We start from the raw sequence: 17,351 nt of genomic DNA, 5'->3' as shown, positions 1-17,351 counted from the left end.
CCCAATCTATGTGATTCCCTTGATTGATCCGCTTTGGAATACTTTTCACTCTCCTTTGAATGTAATTGACTTTCATCAACAACAATAATCTCTAGTTCCACTCTATAATTGGCAATCTGCATCAATGCAATAAAAATCCAACTGTGCATCAACAAAAACCCAATTGACTCATGATACTCCAAATTCTAATAGCGAGATCTTATTATCGTAATAAAGTCTTCTCCATAATACACCTTGCTGTAACGATTTACACGAAAGAATATTGGAAGATTAATTCACTTATGGACACATATCTTTGTCCATAGAAATTACACTTCCTGTAGCTAATTACCAATTGAAATTTCAACTATTTTATTTAGCATCCTTTACAGAGGTATCCTAAGAATAGCAGATTATCATTTAACCCATATTCACTATACAAATCCAACCTTCAATACATTTCCTTTAGATGCATATATCACAACCTCGATGGATAAATTTCCAATTATCCAATTCAACCGAATTTTACTAGATCCCCTCAATCTACACTTAAAATTACAAACTATGTCTTCACCACATGCACATAAAAATTCATTTCATTAACGAGTTTCAAATATATACAATACTTGGCGTAGTTTCCAACATGGGCACACAACCCTAGCATTTCTATCCACATTCCATACTCACCTCTTCTCTACATGCCCCTTAGGCTTACAATTATAGGAACAATTATATAGTTATGGATCATTCTAGTTCCTAGTTCTTCTCCATAGATCTCTCAACTAGTTCCTAAAATCTCTTAATGATCCCTTGAGGATCTCAACAACAGTTCTATATCTAAATTATGTCTTTATGAGCAGATTATACCAAATCTCTCAATCTACTTTTAACTCAACTAATTCCTATTCTAGGATCTCCTAATCCCTAAGACCTTTATGAGATCTTCACAAGTCTAACATCTCTCATATTCTCACATAATTGAGAATATTTATATTTAAAACCTCACACACATATTTCTCACTCAAATTATTAAAAATATACAAAATTTCCTATTAAGAAATCAAATTCATTATCAAACATTAGATCCCCTAAGTCAACCAAATATACAATGATTTTCTTGAGCAGGATGCTCCTGCATCAATGCTTATATGTTGGGCCTACAATCTAATTATATTGAATTCTAAGGCTACAAACAATGCTAGCCTTGTTGTAGCTTGGTCAAAAGCAACATTTCCAAAAATAGTTAATATTAGTTGATTTAGCCAATGATCTAATAACAGAAGACGAAGAAAAAGGTGCATCACTAGGCCCAAAGGCTCATCCTTATGATCCATTTGATGCTTTTGTTTCATTACAGGGGCTTATTTTATAATTTTAAGTGGAAATGAAAGCAGTGGCAATGGAAAAACTAAATACCAACATGGGCATGTAGTCAACTTTCTGTACAACACAGTCATTAAGGATACCATATTAGCAATTATCCTGAATGATGGCCAAATGTGAATTTTTGCTCTTATAGATGAGTTGCGGCCTATTTGGAATTTTGGAAATTCACCTTGATTACAAGTAGACAATGATGGAAACTTTCTCTCAATTACTATGGTTATGGGGGGGAAGTTAGGAAATTGGGTTGTTTAGGATTATTACAGTTGGGTGAATGACCTCTCTACATAGCCTTTAGATTTTGATTTCCTCGTGGAGTGGAATTGGTGAGAGACAACCATACAAGTTTTTCCAAGGAATCATTTTATGGTTTATGTTTAAGTTCTTCAAAATACATGATATACTCAGGATAAAATACCATGGGTAAATTTAAAATATGGGAGCCAAACCATTGTAAAGGATGGATAAGAGAAAACAAAAAAAATTAATAAATACATGGTCAAACAAATTGAAGAACAAGACAGTTAATGTGAGTGTTGAAAGGAGAGATTGAATGAAGAATGTTGTTGGGAGAGCATAAGGATAATAGAGAGTTGTAGCGGAATAGATTGTTGTAGGAGGATAGAGAATTGTAATAGGATAGCGAGTTGTAGCAGAACAAAGACTTGTAAGATGTTGAAAATAGCTAAGATTGAAGATCTAAAGAACAATGAATATGATTGAAGAGGATCTTATTAGATCAACAACAATTTAACCACAAATCAAAACTATGAAAGGGGATTGGAATCTCCTACATGCGGTTTCCAACGAAACTTTAAAAGCATATTAGTGTCTCCAGCAAGTTGGTGCCTGCAAGATTGAAAGAGGATTGGAGTCTTCTGCAAGTTGGTGCTTGCAATGATTATAAAAATAGATTGGTGCCTACATCCATTAATAAAAAACATAGCAGTTTGGTGGTTTACTCTCGGATGGGTTTCCACGTAAAATTCTAAGTATTTTGTTATTTGTTAAAGCTTGATGTTGTATGGTACTTGTATGCTTAAGATTGTGTAATTGGTTTAATTCATTGAGAAAGAATTTGTTAAATAAGGCAATCATTGATGAATATTGATTCAAACCCCCCCCCCCCACAACCCCGCCCCCCAACCCCCCGTCAACTTTTTGTACAACACAATCATTAAGGATAGCATATTAGCAATTATCCTGAATGATGGCCAAATGCGTTTGCTCTTATAGATGAGTTGCAACATATGTGGAATTTTGGAAATTCACCTTGATTACAAGTAGACAATGATGGAAACTTTCTCTCAATTACTATGGCTATGGGGGGGGGGTGGGAGTTAGGAAATTGTGTTGGTCAGGATTATTACAGTTGGGTGAATGACCTCTCTACATAGCCTTTAGATTTTGATTTCCTCTTGGAGTGGAATTGGTGAGAGACTACCGTACAAGTTTTTCCAAGGAATCATTTTATGGTTAATGTTTAAGTTCTTCAAAATACATGCTATAGTCATGATAAAATACCATGGGTAAATTTAAACTATGGGAGCCAAACCATTGTAAAGGATGGATAAGAGAAAACAAAAGAAACTAATAAATACATGGTCAAACAAATTGAAGAACAATAAAGTTAATGTGAGCGTTGAAATGAGAGATTGAATGAAGAATGTTGTTGGGAAAGCATAAGGATAACAGAGAGTTGTAGTGAAACAGAGTGTTGTAGGAGGATAGTGAGTTGTAGTAGGACAACGAGTTGTAGCATAACAAAGACCTGTAAGATGTTTAAACTTAGCTAAGATTGAAGATCTAAAGAACAGTGAAGGTGATTGAAGTGGAGCTTATTAGATCAACAAAAATTTAATTACAAATTAAAACTCTGAAAGGGGATTGGAATCTCCTGCATGGGATTGCCTACAAAACTTTGAAAGCATATTGGTGTCTTCAGCAAGTTGGTGCTTGCAAACTTGAAAGAGGATTGGAGTCTTCTGCCAGTTGGTGCTTGCAATGATTATAAAAATAGGTTCGTGCCTACATCCATTATTAAAAAACATAGCAGTTTTGTGGTTTACTCTCATATGGGTTTCCACGTAAAATTCTAAGTATTATGTTATGTGTTAAAGCTTGATGTTGTATGGTACATGTATGCTTAAGACTGTGTAATTGGTTTAATTCATTGAGAAAGAATGTGTTAAATAAGGAAATCATTGATGAAAATTGATTCATTCACCCCCCACCCCGCAAGTATTCATCATGAAGCTCCATTGAAAATTATATTATGCTCTTGGATTCCTTTGGGACAAGAAAAAAAGAACCCACACCCACCTCGCAAACACCTATCGCTCTTATCTTTTATCCTTTTTATTAAAAAATAAATAATAGAAGACACATGTTGTAGGTGTTTTAGGGTTGGGGGTGGAGGGGAGTGCTTATTTCTTCTCTCGAAGTAATCCTAAAGCATAGTTTTTGATGGAGTCTAGGTCAAAATTTGTTTTTATTTATGTCCCCGCATAGTAACTTGACTAGTTGGGAGCATGGTCTGTTCTCCCATCCACTTGGGTTCAATTCCAAGAGACATATTTGGTCCTTTGTAATAAGGCTATTGGTTGTTGGATCTACTCTTGATGTAAAAAAGTAGAATCAAAATTATTAATATCCCATATTAAAAATGACAAGATATTTGTTTTTCAAATAAATTAATCTTATTAAAAAAATTATAATAATTTGATATGAATTAAACCAAAAAAATCAAAAACATAATTAAAATTTCACCTTAATCCAATTTTTGTGTTCATGGTATAATATAATTTACAATAATAGTGAAATAATACATCAATTTATCTTAAAAATAAATCACACTGATTAGTTTGAAACATACACAATCTCTATATAATGAATCCAAAAATATACTTTAAATATATTGGAATCACAAAAACCTAATTTAAAAATAAAAAATAAAGAATATAAACATTTAAAAACAAAAAACACACCCCAAAAAAAAAGCGAGCAAAACCAAAAAAACACATATATATAACCATGTGTTATAAATGTTATATACAGAAACTATTTTATCGCTTCTTAAATTTAAATCGAAATCATGATACCTCATTTTACTTACTAAGTTACTATTTTAAAATTATTTTTATTATTATTTCTTTAAAACCCAATATATCATTCTAAATATAAACATTTCAATAATGAAACATTGATTTAAAAATATCTTTATTATTAATATCTCCGAATCTAACATGACATTGTATACAAATTACTTAATTTATATATGATCATCATACATATTTTGTAATGTCCAATGAAGATGCCATGCGTGATGTGTTGCATTGGTTGCACATGTAACCATCCATGACTCAATAATTTAGTACCCATTATGGTATTTTTTAAAGTTTAGAGAATGAATCTAATTATTAAATCCATAGTTTCCGTTACCCATGAATCATGTTTATATATAGTCATGATATCATAAAAGCTTTTTGGAAATATAAATATGGTAAATGCTCTCTTGATTTATTCATAAAGAAACGTTGATGGAATTTCATGCGTTCATTAGAGTTTGTCATTAAATTAATAATTTGTTTTGTTTTCATCTATAATGGTAATTAAATTATCTAATAAAAACAATCATCATTGCGTTCATTAGAGTTTGTCATTAAATTAATAATTTGTTTTGTTTTCATCTATAATGGTAATTAAATTATCTAATAAAAGCAATCATCATTATTTTTTAGAAATCATTTTTAGATTAATTAATTTTAAGGAATAGTTTAATTCGTGATGATCATTTTGTGAAGTATTATGTAAAGTAAATTTCAAGTTCAAATCTCTTTGATTAATCTATGAATTATGTGTGGGGTACGTGAGAGTTTGAATTTGGGGAAAAATTATAATTAAGTAATTTAGCACTCTTGAGGTATCTGTGAATGAATGACTTTGTAAAAAATGGTTAAAAAATCACAAAAGAAGTTCTATATGAGAACAAGATAAAGATCAATATAAAGTCTAAAAAGAGACAATGTCTATGAAGGAGTAAATATTATGAGTTAACCAATTAAGATGGGTGTTGTTCTCAAATCCGACGCTTCTCAAAAAATTGTGATTCTTTCTCTATTATAAGACTTTTCCTATTTCTTCCAAACTTATTTAACTTCCTAGGATCATATTGGACTCCTTATCACTTACTCCCAATGATATGAAAAAGATAGAATTAGTAAAATAGATCAATATGAGATTTAAAGAATGGGGGATGAGGTTAATGACATAAGTGACATTATTTAAGAAATATCACAATCCATAGATATGCATATGTAATTATTTTATTAATCACATATAAATCAAAAACACAATAAAATGTTAACATCACTAACTAATGCTTATCACTAAGTATGATTAACATTTGTATTCCCAACTAAGCACTCCACAAAAAGTGGGAAAGTTGTCCATAAAAAAGAGAAGTAAATATTTATAAGATATAAATGAAATGTATCTCATTTTAATCTTTTTTATGGGGAGTTGACTTCTTCATATATATATATATATATATATATATATATATATATATGTAATTCATATATAGCAATACAAAGAAAACAAGATGCGTGAGTTAAGAACTAAAACTCCTCATTTCCTACCTTATATCAAAATTCAAAAATTATATTTCATAAAAGAAGTTTATCAAAATATTTTTCACACTAATCTAAAGTACATTTCTATGCACATTATTATAAAATCCGGTTAGAATTACTAATTTAGTAAATTTTTCATTTAAACCAAATAAAATGTTATTATGTGAGCAACCTCATTAATCGAAATGCATATGAAATCATAAATGAAAACCAAATTTTAAAATATTTGGAAAAGACTAAAAAACAAACACATGACAAAACCTATTTCTATGAAGCATGAAATATACAACTCATGTTAAAAACCATGCCTGGAAAATATAAACCTCACACAACTTTGAAACATTTAACATTTTTGCATGGAAAATCATAACACAGTAAATTTTAAAATCATCTATTAAAAAGAGCTTATAGGAAATAAGTTGTTTATCATAACTTTATTCTTCCAAAATCATTTTTGAATATAATGAATATATCAAAAATGGAAAGCTTCTGTCAGATTTTTTTTATTAAACAGTATTGTGTTAAATAAAGGCTCGCATTGGAAACTATGCACGAGGCCCCACACATTTGTGTGAATGTCATCGAGCTTGTTGTCACTCACTGCTTTATATGGTTATTAGTTGCCCAGAGTGAAGAAAAGCAGTAAATTTTGAAGCCATTTCCCAAGCCACTGAAGCTCTCAAGGTCGAATCGGACCCTCTCCACTACATAGTGCTCGTGATAAGATTTCCAACAATATATAGAAGTCAAAAAATGGACTTCTAGATCAGAATTTAGAGTCGTTTGAAGATGGGGGCTTTGTTGCCTAGAAATGAAAGAGAGGAACACATTGGAGGGCCCTAAGCACAGCGAATCCTACTTTCCCGTAATCTCACATATCGGCCATATCGCATCATGCATTCCTGCAACATCACAATCCTACATCCTGCAGTTCCCGCGATATCACAATCCCGCATCCCGCAAGTCTCACAGTACCACGATCCCGCATCCCGCAGCCCTACAGTCATGCGATTTTGCAGTCCTACAGTACTGTAGTCCCACAGTATCACATTAAATCTCCCATATCGGCGATCAGTGTGACGGTGAGGTTCTAACTTTAAGAACCTTGTGATATCGTTGATTTGCAATATAGTGTTAAATCGCTGGGGAAAGGCCTAAATCTTTTAACAAAGTAAATGCAGGCAAAACCAAGGTCACAAGGGCCATTTTCTCTCTCCTCCAAGGGGCCATGTGGCACCATCCCATTAGCCCGTATGTATGACATGGCAGCAGACTTCATCAATGATGTGGTAGTACAGAAGTGATGTGCCAGTACAGAGGACACGTTGCATTCAAATTTGACATTTTCAAGGGTCCTATAGGGGCATTTCCAAGTGATACGTGGTAGTGATGACGTCACCCCCCCCCCCCCCCCCCGCATATCAGAAATCGGTGATAGCACACAACAAATTTCATTCCTTCGCTGAAGTTCCTTCCTAACCCACGATTGTGATATGTGGGAACTCCCCGAACGCGATATTTTATACACTGGAGTTATAGGGATGTCGGGTCTGTCCCTTTCAAAAACCTCATGCTCATTCAACACTCTATCCAACAGATCGGCGATCGTAAGTGTTAAGGGGAAAAGGCTAAAGGTAAAGTTCTATCAAGCACCCGGATGCGGGATTCCAAGTTACAAAGGAAAAAGGCCCCTAGGACAGGAGCCTGAAGGTCTTAGCACATGAGGGATAAACCCTTGGTCATACCCCCCAGTCATATGATGAGAAAAGCGAAAGGGGCTAAACCAAAGGGGGCCAGAGAGCATCAGAGCCCGTCGTTCTATAGTGCTTTCATGAGTAAAAGTCTTGCTTCCCTATAGCCCCGATAGTATGGTACAGGACTCTTAAGGTGGATGGGTTGACAGCTGAAGTGTTAAATGAAAGCGTGGCGCAACGGTGAAGCCAGTATGGGGGGCTCCATAATGACTTAATGGTTTTGCACAGGACTCCACTCCGACGCATAGCAAAACGACTATCGAGACAGAAATTTAGAATCGACCCACTCCCTAATCCATAGAATGAGTAATTCATGCAGTAAAGGCAAAAACCACAGGAACCAACTAAATAGAAGAGGGGTGCATGATGATAAGGAAGTGGCATGACCAGAGGCCATTCACAGGGACATCAGAAGGGACACTTCCTCTATCATCCTCCAGTTTTCTTTTTAGTTTTGCAATTTCCATTTATTTCCAAGAAGGGATCGAATCCCAATTGTAATCGTTTTGGGCAGTAGCGCCTTACATAGGCCGAGATAGCTAGTCTAGCAAGCAGCTAGAGCTCGAGCCAAGATTTGTTTTAAATGTAACCCAAGCACTTCCCCTCTTATTATAAATAGGGGAAACCAACATTATACATAGGTTCCGAAATTTCTCACCCGATGGGTCTGAACTCTGTGATACCAATTTGCCTCATAAATCTATAAAATAATGACTTGTATTTTAGACGGTATTACCTTACACAAGAATATCTTTCAGACTAAGTACAGAAATGGTGTTGATTACCCCTTCTAAGTATTACAGTATGTTATCCTCCTGTTTAATTCCATTATGTTCATATTCTTCTCTGCATTCATGCTATAATAGCTGCTAGAAATTATTTCATGCTTCCTTACAGATCCATGTGTGTTGATTTATTAATGCATAATGCATGTATGAAGGGTTGAAGTTATATCTTTAAACTGCTCTATATGAATCATATCACCCATCCTCTCTTCAGTCCATTAGCTCCGCTTGTAACTCAAACAAGTGTAGAATTTTCCATTGCTTGCAAATCTATGTGTTCATTATAGAATTCTGGATGTTTTGGGCTCTATATGATGAGATATGCTTTCTCCTAATCCTCTCTCATTTACTCAACAAATCCTATTAAGTTGTAATCCCCTTTGATTTAATTGGCCTTCGTTGTTCTATGTGATTCTTCTAGGAACTGTGTGTGAGGAAGTACCTGAAATAGATAACTCATACCTTTGGAGGAATGAACCAAGCCCCCTTATTATCTTTCATTATGTGACAATTCGAGTGCTACAAACCCCTCACATATAACCTTTCATGCACTCCTCTATTTAAGATGTCCTAGGCACTGGTCTACAATCAACCCAAAGGCTATCTCTAGGAGGCTTTCTAGCTCCCCTACAACACTTGTGCCACAGGGTGCTAGATTTAGCTACAACATCTTTGTGGCGCCGTTGTCGAGGCACAGATTAGAATATTTTTCCCTAGGTATGAATTTTTTTTACGTTTCCTCTATTAGGTGAGCAAGGGAAGTGCGGGTTGAAGATCTCTCACCTTGGCGACTCCACTATCCATATTTCTGTTTGATCATCTTGGCTTTCAAGCAGCCCCATACTCACTCTGATGCTACAGCAACCGAAAACTTTCCCTACTTTTGAAATTGAAATCACTCATATAGGGAGGTTTTCGAGATGACCCTTTCGGCATTTTTGGTCAACCAATTTGCCCCACTAGATTTCTCTTCTATTGTTGGTTATATCAATCATTTCCCTACGTTTCATGAGTGGAATACCTATTTTCCTAGATTTAGTGGGAACACAGAGAGAAGACCTGACCAACACCTCAAAGACTTTCATGAATGCATGGAGCAACAAGGTATTCTTCTTGAAGATGTACAAATGAAGTTGTTCAAATTGTCTTTAGATGAGGATGCCAGAATCTGGTACAAAAAAATACCTCATGGAAACATATCTTCCCTAAGAAGTTTTCATACAGTGTTCAATCACTATTACAAAGGATTATATCCACCAAATGCTCTATTTGAATATTGTTGTGCATACTTTAATGACGAAGACATTCCCGAGGTTGATGACTCTGTTGAGGATGTTTGTGGAGCTCCACTCCAGTAAAACATCTACTCGCATCAAGAAGCATCACCCACTGAGAGAGAAAGTGAAGAAGGAAACATCATTAAGCTTCCAACAAACCCTCTACGCTCTGATTCGATCGAATGTGATGTTTCCCCTTCTTATGATGAATACGACTGTGGTGAAGAGTCAAGTGATGTAGAGCCACCATGCTCCCTGTCATGGGAAGCTGCGCAAGAAGAGGAAGCCCACCAGGAAGTCACTAAAGGTGCTCCAGTCCATGATGCACATCTTTCACCTCGAGAACATGATCAAGAACCTCCCCTTATTTTTTATTCTTATTATTCAGAGGAGTATGAGGTGGTTGTGGAGGTTCATAAGGAGTTTTTTACCTGCAAGTGGGGAAAAATCTCCCAACAACAAGTTTTTCAAGAGTAGCCCAAAGCTGAAAGACCACGCAAAGTCTGTTGCTTCATACTGCAAAAAGATTCCTGCCAAGAATTTTCAACAGATTCTCCAATATATGACTCTTACAATTCAGAAAATGAAGCAACTGTTGTAGATTTCCAAGAGGGTTGGTCCATTAAAGAATGGGTAGTAAAAGATCAACAACAAGTTTTTCTTGAAAAATCTAAAGTGGAGGAGTTGGATAGTGTTTGTGGCTGCCATGGCCATGAGGATATTGGTCAACAGACTACTCATGAAAAAGAGGTAGTTGCATGCTTTCCCTATCCATTCCATGACCCTGTGGTTGAGTACATGAGCCTATTCTTAAGCCAGCAACAGAGGTTGTATCAGCAGCATGTATTTGGTTCTTTATTTGAATACTTTTCATGGTGCATGCTTATTTTAATTTTTGTTTTTTAGTAGCGTGAAGGCATAAGCTCCAACACAAAATGCTAGCCTTGCTCCATTGGAGGGTTTAACCCACATAGGTGAATTAAGCTCTGGTGCATAAGTATGAATGTACATAAATAAGTTCACCAGGTGAGCATTTTATTTTCAGTTGTTAGAATTTTTACTTCTGCATTTTTAGATTGATGATGAAAGTCCAATGGAAATTCTGCTAGTTGCAAAGTTCATATATTTCTCACTCCATGCCCAATGGTGAAGGATATTGGTCTTCATGTTCTCAGCACCTTGCCAGCAAGGCACTGTCCCCAGTTGGAGCCAATGTTGTCACTCACTGTTGTATATGGTTATCAATTGCCTAAAGTGTAGAAAATTAGTAAATTTTGATGCCATTTCCCAAGCCACTGAAGCTCTCAAGGTCGAATCGTACGCTCTCCACTGCATAGTGCTCGTGAAAAGATTTCCAAAGATATATAAAAGTCCAAAAATGGACTTCTAGATCAGAAGTTAGAGCAATTTGAAGATGGGGATTATGTTTCCTTGAAATTAAAGAGAGGAGCACATTGCAGGGCCCCGGGCACAACAAATCCCGCATTCCCACAATCCCACATATCGGCCATATCGCATCCTGCATTCCAACAATATTGCAATCCCACAATCCTGTTATATCACGATTGTGCATCCTGCACGTCCCGCAGTATCGCGATACTGTGATCCCGCATCCCGCAGCTCTCGCAATATCGCGATCCCGCAATCCCACAGTCCCTCAGTCCCATGACCCCACAGTCCCTTGATCACGCAATCCTATAGTATCGCAGTCTTGTAGTATCACAGTAAATCTCGCATATCGGCAAACAGTGTGGTGGTGAGGTTCTAACTTTAAGACCCTTGTGATATCGTCAATTTGCGATACAATGTTAAATCGTCGGGGAAATGCCTAAATAATTTAACAAAGGAAATGCATGCAAAACCAAGGCCGAGCGGGCCATTTTCTCTCTCCTCCAAGGGGCCATGTGGCACAATCCTATTGGCACGTATGTATGACATGGAAGCTGACGTCATCAATGACATGGCAGTACAGAATTGATGTGGCAGTACGGAGGACCCGTGTCATTCAAATTCATCATTTTCAGGGGGTCCTATAGGGGCATTTCTGGGTGACATGTGTCACCACTCATAGGGTGACACGTCACATCGATGACGTCACCCCCCACAGATTGAAAATTGGCGATAGCACACAACAAAGTTCATTCTTCTGTCGAAATTCCTTCTCAGCCCGCAATTGCGATATGCAGGAATTCCCTGGACGCGATATTTTATACACTAGAGTTATAGGGATGTCAGGTTTGTCCCTTTCAAAAGCCTCATGCTCATTCAACACTCTATCCCACAGATCGATGATCGCAAGTGTCAAGGGGAAAAGGCTAAAGGTAAAGTGTTATCAAGCACTAGGATGTGGGATTCCAAGTAACAAAGGAAAAAGGCCCCCGGGACGGGAGCCTAAAGGCCTTAGCTCTCGATGGTTAAGCCCCTAGTCATAGCCCCCGGGACGGGAGCTTAAAGGCCTTAGCTCTCGATGGTTAAGCCCCTAGTCATAGCCCCCGGTTATATGATGAGAAAAGTGGAAAGGGGCTAAACCAAAGAGGGCCAAGGAGCATCAAATCCCGCCATTCTACATCACTTCCATGAGTAAAAGACTCACTATCCTATAGCCCCAATAGTATGGTATAAGACTCTTAAGGCGGATGGGTCGGCAGCTGAAGTGTTAAATGAAAGCGTGGCACAGTGGTGAAGCTAGTATGGGGTCTTCATATCGATTTAATGGTTCAGCGCAGGACTCCACTCCGACGCACAACAAAAGGATTGTCGAGATAGAAATTTACAGTCGACCCACTCCCTACTCCAGAGAGTGAGTTATTCACGCAGTAATGGCATAAATGACAGGAACTAGCTAAACAGCAGAGGGGTGCACGATGATAGGGAAGTGGCATGACCATAGGACATTCATAGCGATAACAGAAGGGACACTTCCTCCATCATCCTCTAGTTTTCTTTTTAGTTCTGCAATTTCCATTTATTTCCAGGAAGGGATCGAATCCCAATTGTCATCGTTTTGGGAAGTAGTGCCTTACATAGGCCGAGAGAGCTAGTCTAGCAGACAGCTGGAGCTCAGGCCAAGATATTTGTTTTAAATGTAACCCAAGATCTTCTTATCTTCTTTCAAATAGGGGAAATCAACATTATACAGAGGTTCCAGAATTTCTCACCCGATGGGTCTGAACTCTGTGATACAAAGTAATGGTGGTGATTACCCCTTCTAATTATTAGAGTATGTTATCCTCCTGTTTAATTCCATTATGTTCATATTCTTCTCTGCATTCATGCTATAATAGCTGCTAGAAATTATTTCATGCTTCCTTACAGATCCATGTGTTTTGATTTATTAATGCATAATGTTTGTACGAAGGGCTGAAGTTATATCTTTAGACTTCTCTATATGAATCATAGCACCCATCCTCTCTTCAGTCCATTAGCTCCGCTTGTAACTCAAACAAGTGTAGAATTTCCCATTGCTTGCAGCTCTATGTGCTCACTATAGAATTCTGGATGTTTTGAGCTCTATATGATGAGCTATGCTTTCTCCTAATTCTCTCTAATTTACTCAACAAGGCCTATTAAACAGTAATCCCTTTTGAAGTAATCGACTTCCCTTGTTCTATGTGATACTTCTGGGAACTCTGTGTGTGAGGAAGTACCTAAAATACATAACTCATACCTTTGGAGGAATGAACCAAGCCCCCTTACTATGTTTCATTACGTGACAATTGGAGTTCTGCAAACCTCTCACGTATAACCTTTCATGCACTCCTCTATTTAATATATCATAAGCATTGATCTACAATCAACCGAGAAGTTTTCTCTAAGAGACTTTCTACCTACCCTGCAACACTTGTGCCACAGGGTGCTAGATTTAGCAACAGCAAGGCCAAAAAAGAAGTTAATCCAACATTATCTTCCCACCCCATACAAAACCATAACCTTCCATCAAAAATGAGATCAATAGTTGGATTCCATCGGGTGAGAGGAGGGTCATTAACCTCCCTTCAATTCACCACCCGATATGACATCTCAACTATTGATTTAGAGCAAGATTGATCTCCAAATTCGTGATTGTAGCTGGGAATGTTGAAGATTTTCTCAACCCGAAAAATACCATTTATTGCATTAATGTAACCTTGTGAATGGTTAGAGAAATAAGAACCAAAACAATTAAAGTCAATTCATGAAGAACATAAGGTATGAGAGTAGTTTATTATCCTCACATTTTTCCTCGAATTGTTCGGGTAAGACATTAATAAAGGGAGTTAAGGGGAAATTATTTTAGTTCATTCTATTTACACGTCCATATGTAATTATTTCAAAAACTAATTTCATTGTTGTGATGCAAGATTAAAGATCAAGACAAATAATTTAAATTGTTATACATTAAGGTTAATATAAAGGCGAAATTCATTAATGTTCCAACTACACATGTTACACAAATCGATCTCAAAGATTTTGAAGGTTTAATAATATGCATTTCTGAATAAATTTGTATTTATGTGTATATGTTTTCTCTTATGTTCGTTATGTGCTTCTGATTTAAATTTGTGTGTTGCTCTTTGACTTCATCAATTGTAGTCTGAAGCTTTATTAATTCATATATTTTCATTTATATGCATATTATAAGGAATGTATGAATTTCTCTATTTAATTGACTTATTGTTTAATCAGATGTGCTAGTGCATGACACTTCTTGTCTAGTTACAATAATTCTTTTAAATATTATATTAGTGCACACGTCCTATTACATTTATGTTTTCTTTAGTTACCTGCACTAGTTTATTTAGACAAAATTAACAAACTAGTAATTGACATGAGCATTGTTAGTTTGTTATATCCATTAATGAATTCATTCTCCTAACAATATATATATTATTGACAGATTGTTTGTTTTATGTTATTTGTTTATGCAGTGTTGAGAAGAAATACAATACATGATATTGTTTTTTGTCTCACCAGTATTGTGACAAATAGTAAAATACTCCAAATGTTGGCATAATTTATGTTGGTGTTGAGAAGAAATGCAATACATGATATTGTTTTTTGTCTCACCAGTATTGTGACAAATAGTACAGTACTCCAAATGTTGGCATAATTTATGTTGGTCTTTTTATTTTTTTATTTATTTTTGTCTTAATTTTTATTTATATGTTATTGTTAGTTATTTAGATTGCATATTTGAATCCTTCTTTTTACTTGCAGATCCTTCGTTATTATAAGTCTCCTTTCCATCTATAGCTTGACCACCTATTCCTTCAAGACATTTTATAATCATTAATTTGACCTTAATCTATTTTCTTTTAAACAAAATTTATTTATTTTAACATTACACAGTGGGAATACCCCCTGAGGTGAAGGGAGGTGAACACTTTCAACCTGAAGTGGGAGATTTTTGAACCCTCAGTAAATGTCTTCTCAGGTTGTTCTTAGTTACTGGGACAATCTGAGAACCAACAATGGGATAATGATTAAGGTCATTTTAAGGAATAGTAGGAAGAATGGAAACGTTAGATCATAGCGATCATAAACCCATGAATATATGTATGATGGGAATAAAAAATATAAAAACATATAAAATGGGGAGATTTTTCAAGTGGAAAAAGGGAAAATTCTTTAGCATAAAGGTAGTATTTCATAATAAGTCCAATATTAGTGATAGTTAAGCAATGTGTTAATGTGAATAAAAAAAATCGAAATTTAAGGATTGGAGTAGTGTTGACGGTGCTAGAACTCGCCAACATACAAGGGAACTCCCTAATATGAAGTCCCAATTAGACCTCACATTGTTTGGTATAGGAGTCCCATCCAGAATTATGACCCAACTGCCATTAACTTAGAGATTTTCCTTAGCTTAAGCAATTAGCATGTGAGAGTAGTGTGCATGTGCTTCTGAATGAGAAAGAGAGTGTGCCTTGTGATATGTTCAATTGTAAATGTATCAAGGTTCTTTTGCTACTGGGAACAATAATGAGTCTCTAAAGAAAAGTAATATTACTAATATAGTAAAGACGCAAGGTCATAAACAAGAAAGTATCATGAGTCATCACGAAAAATAGTTCACATAAATGCCACAATCATTATAACAACCACAACAAATTTCAAACAAGTTTAGCACCAAAGCCACCGAAATATTTCAATTTCTTTAGTACATATGTAAGCCAACACAGACCACAAATATTTGAAGAATAGTCCCAAAACATCCATGATCTATGCATGAAAATGTGTTGGCCAAATGGCTTCAAGTGTTAAACAAAATTTCCAAGATACATAAGTACAATGAATATCACGAGCTCCAATAGTGGAGCGTTAGAGCCACTACTTGCTCCCCAAAAGAACTATCTCTATCTCTCTAATTCCTTATGGGAGAATCCAAGGTGAAAAGTCCTCTCTTTAAATAATGAGGCTTCTTTTATAACTAGAGACATGCCCTTTCATATCCTCATGACTCTTGAGTTTCTAACATGACGTTTAAACTTCTTATGGCCTTTGGACTTCCGTACAACTCTTGGATTTCTACATGACTCTTGAACTTCTTCATGAATTTTGGAATCACATGTGTCTTTTTGACTTCTTCATATGGCTCTTTTTTCCATACATGACTCTTGGACTTCTATATTGTCTTTACAGTAATTACATAGTTACATCATCATTTGCATATGACCATGGGGTAGCAACATGACAAGTCAATAGTATTGATGACTTGGACTCATAGTGATTGATGATATGGACTTTCTTGAAAAGTAACAATGTTGTCAATTATATCTTTGATCTTGCATGCATCTTTTATGTTGGTGTTTCCTTTACCCTCTAAAGGGTGTTGGATTACACAGAGTCTTTATGAGCTACTTTGATCATTAAGATTCCAATGTTCTTCATCTTGTTTCATTATGTGTTCTTCGATTTGGAATACTTCCTCAAGCTACTCCCTTTGAAATATATCCTCATACATATTCTTCATGTTGTTCTGGAATACCTACAACTAATATCACTCATGGCAAGTAAACATCAACCCAAAAACCTCTTATTATAACATGTTTCATGTAAATTTTCTTATTATGGTTCATTAGTGCACTTGAGAAGAGAGGAGAAGGCTTTTTCAATGCAGGGTGCACTGTCAAGGGACAAGGGTTGAGTGCTTGAGGCTCGAGGATTCATTGTGCACTCAACTGAGAAGGCAAGATTGAGGGAGGGTGCAGGTTGCAAGATTAAGGATGAAGGGGGTTCAATGATTCTTTTCGTTGCGCCATGCACTCAGCTGGAAAGTCTAAGTCATTAGGAAGGCACAGGACACAGTGTGAAGGTTAAAGGAAGACCAATGTTCACTTTTGATGTGTCATGCACTCAGCTGAGGGCTTTGTGAGGGTGCAAGGTGTAGCCTGAAGAGGGAAGGAAGGCTTGACATTGATTAATGATGCACCATGTGTTTGGGAAGAAAGAGGCTTGTTTAGGGTGTACTTTGGAAAGGGAGGGAGAGGATGTTTCTTGAGAGTGTGCTATACACTTTTGGGAGGGCACAGGGTGCATTCCAAACAAGGAAGGGGTCCT

The sequence above is a fragment of the Pinus tabuliformis genome, chromosome 1_1 (assembly GCF_031772625.1).
Source record: "Pinus tabuliformis cultivar Carrire ecotype Pingquan chromosome 1_1, CPIR1, whole genome shotgun sequence".
NCBI classification, from domain to species: domain Eukaryota; kingdom Viridiplantae; phylum Streptophyta; class Pinopsida; order Pinales; family Pinaceae; genus Pinus; species Pinus tabuliformis.
Note: the sequence above shows the minus strand (reverse complement) of the source record.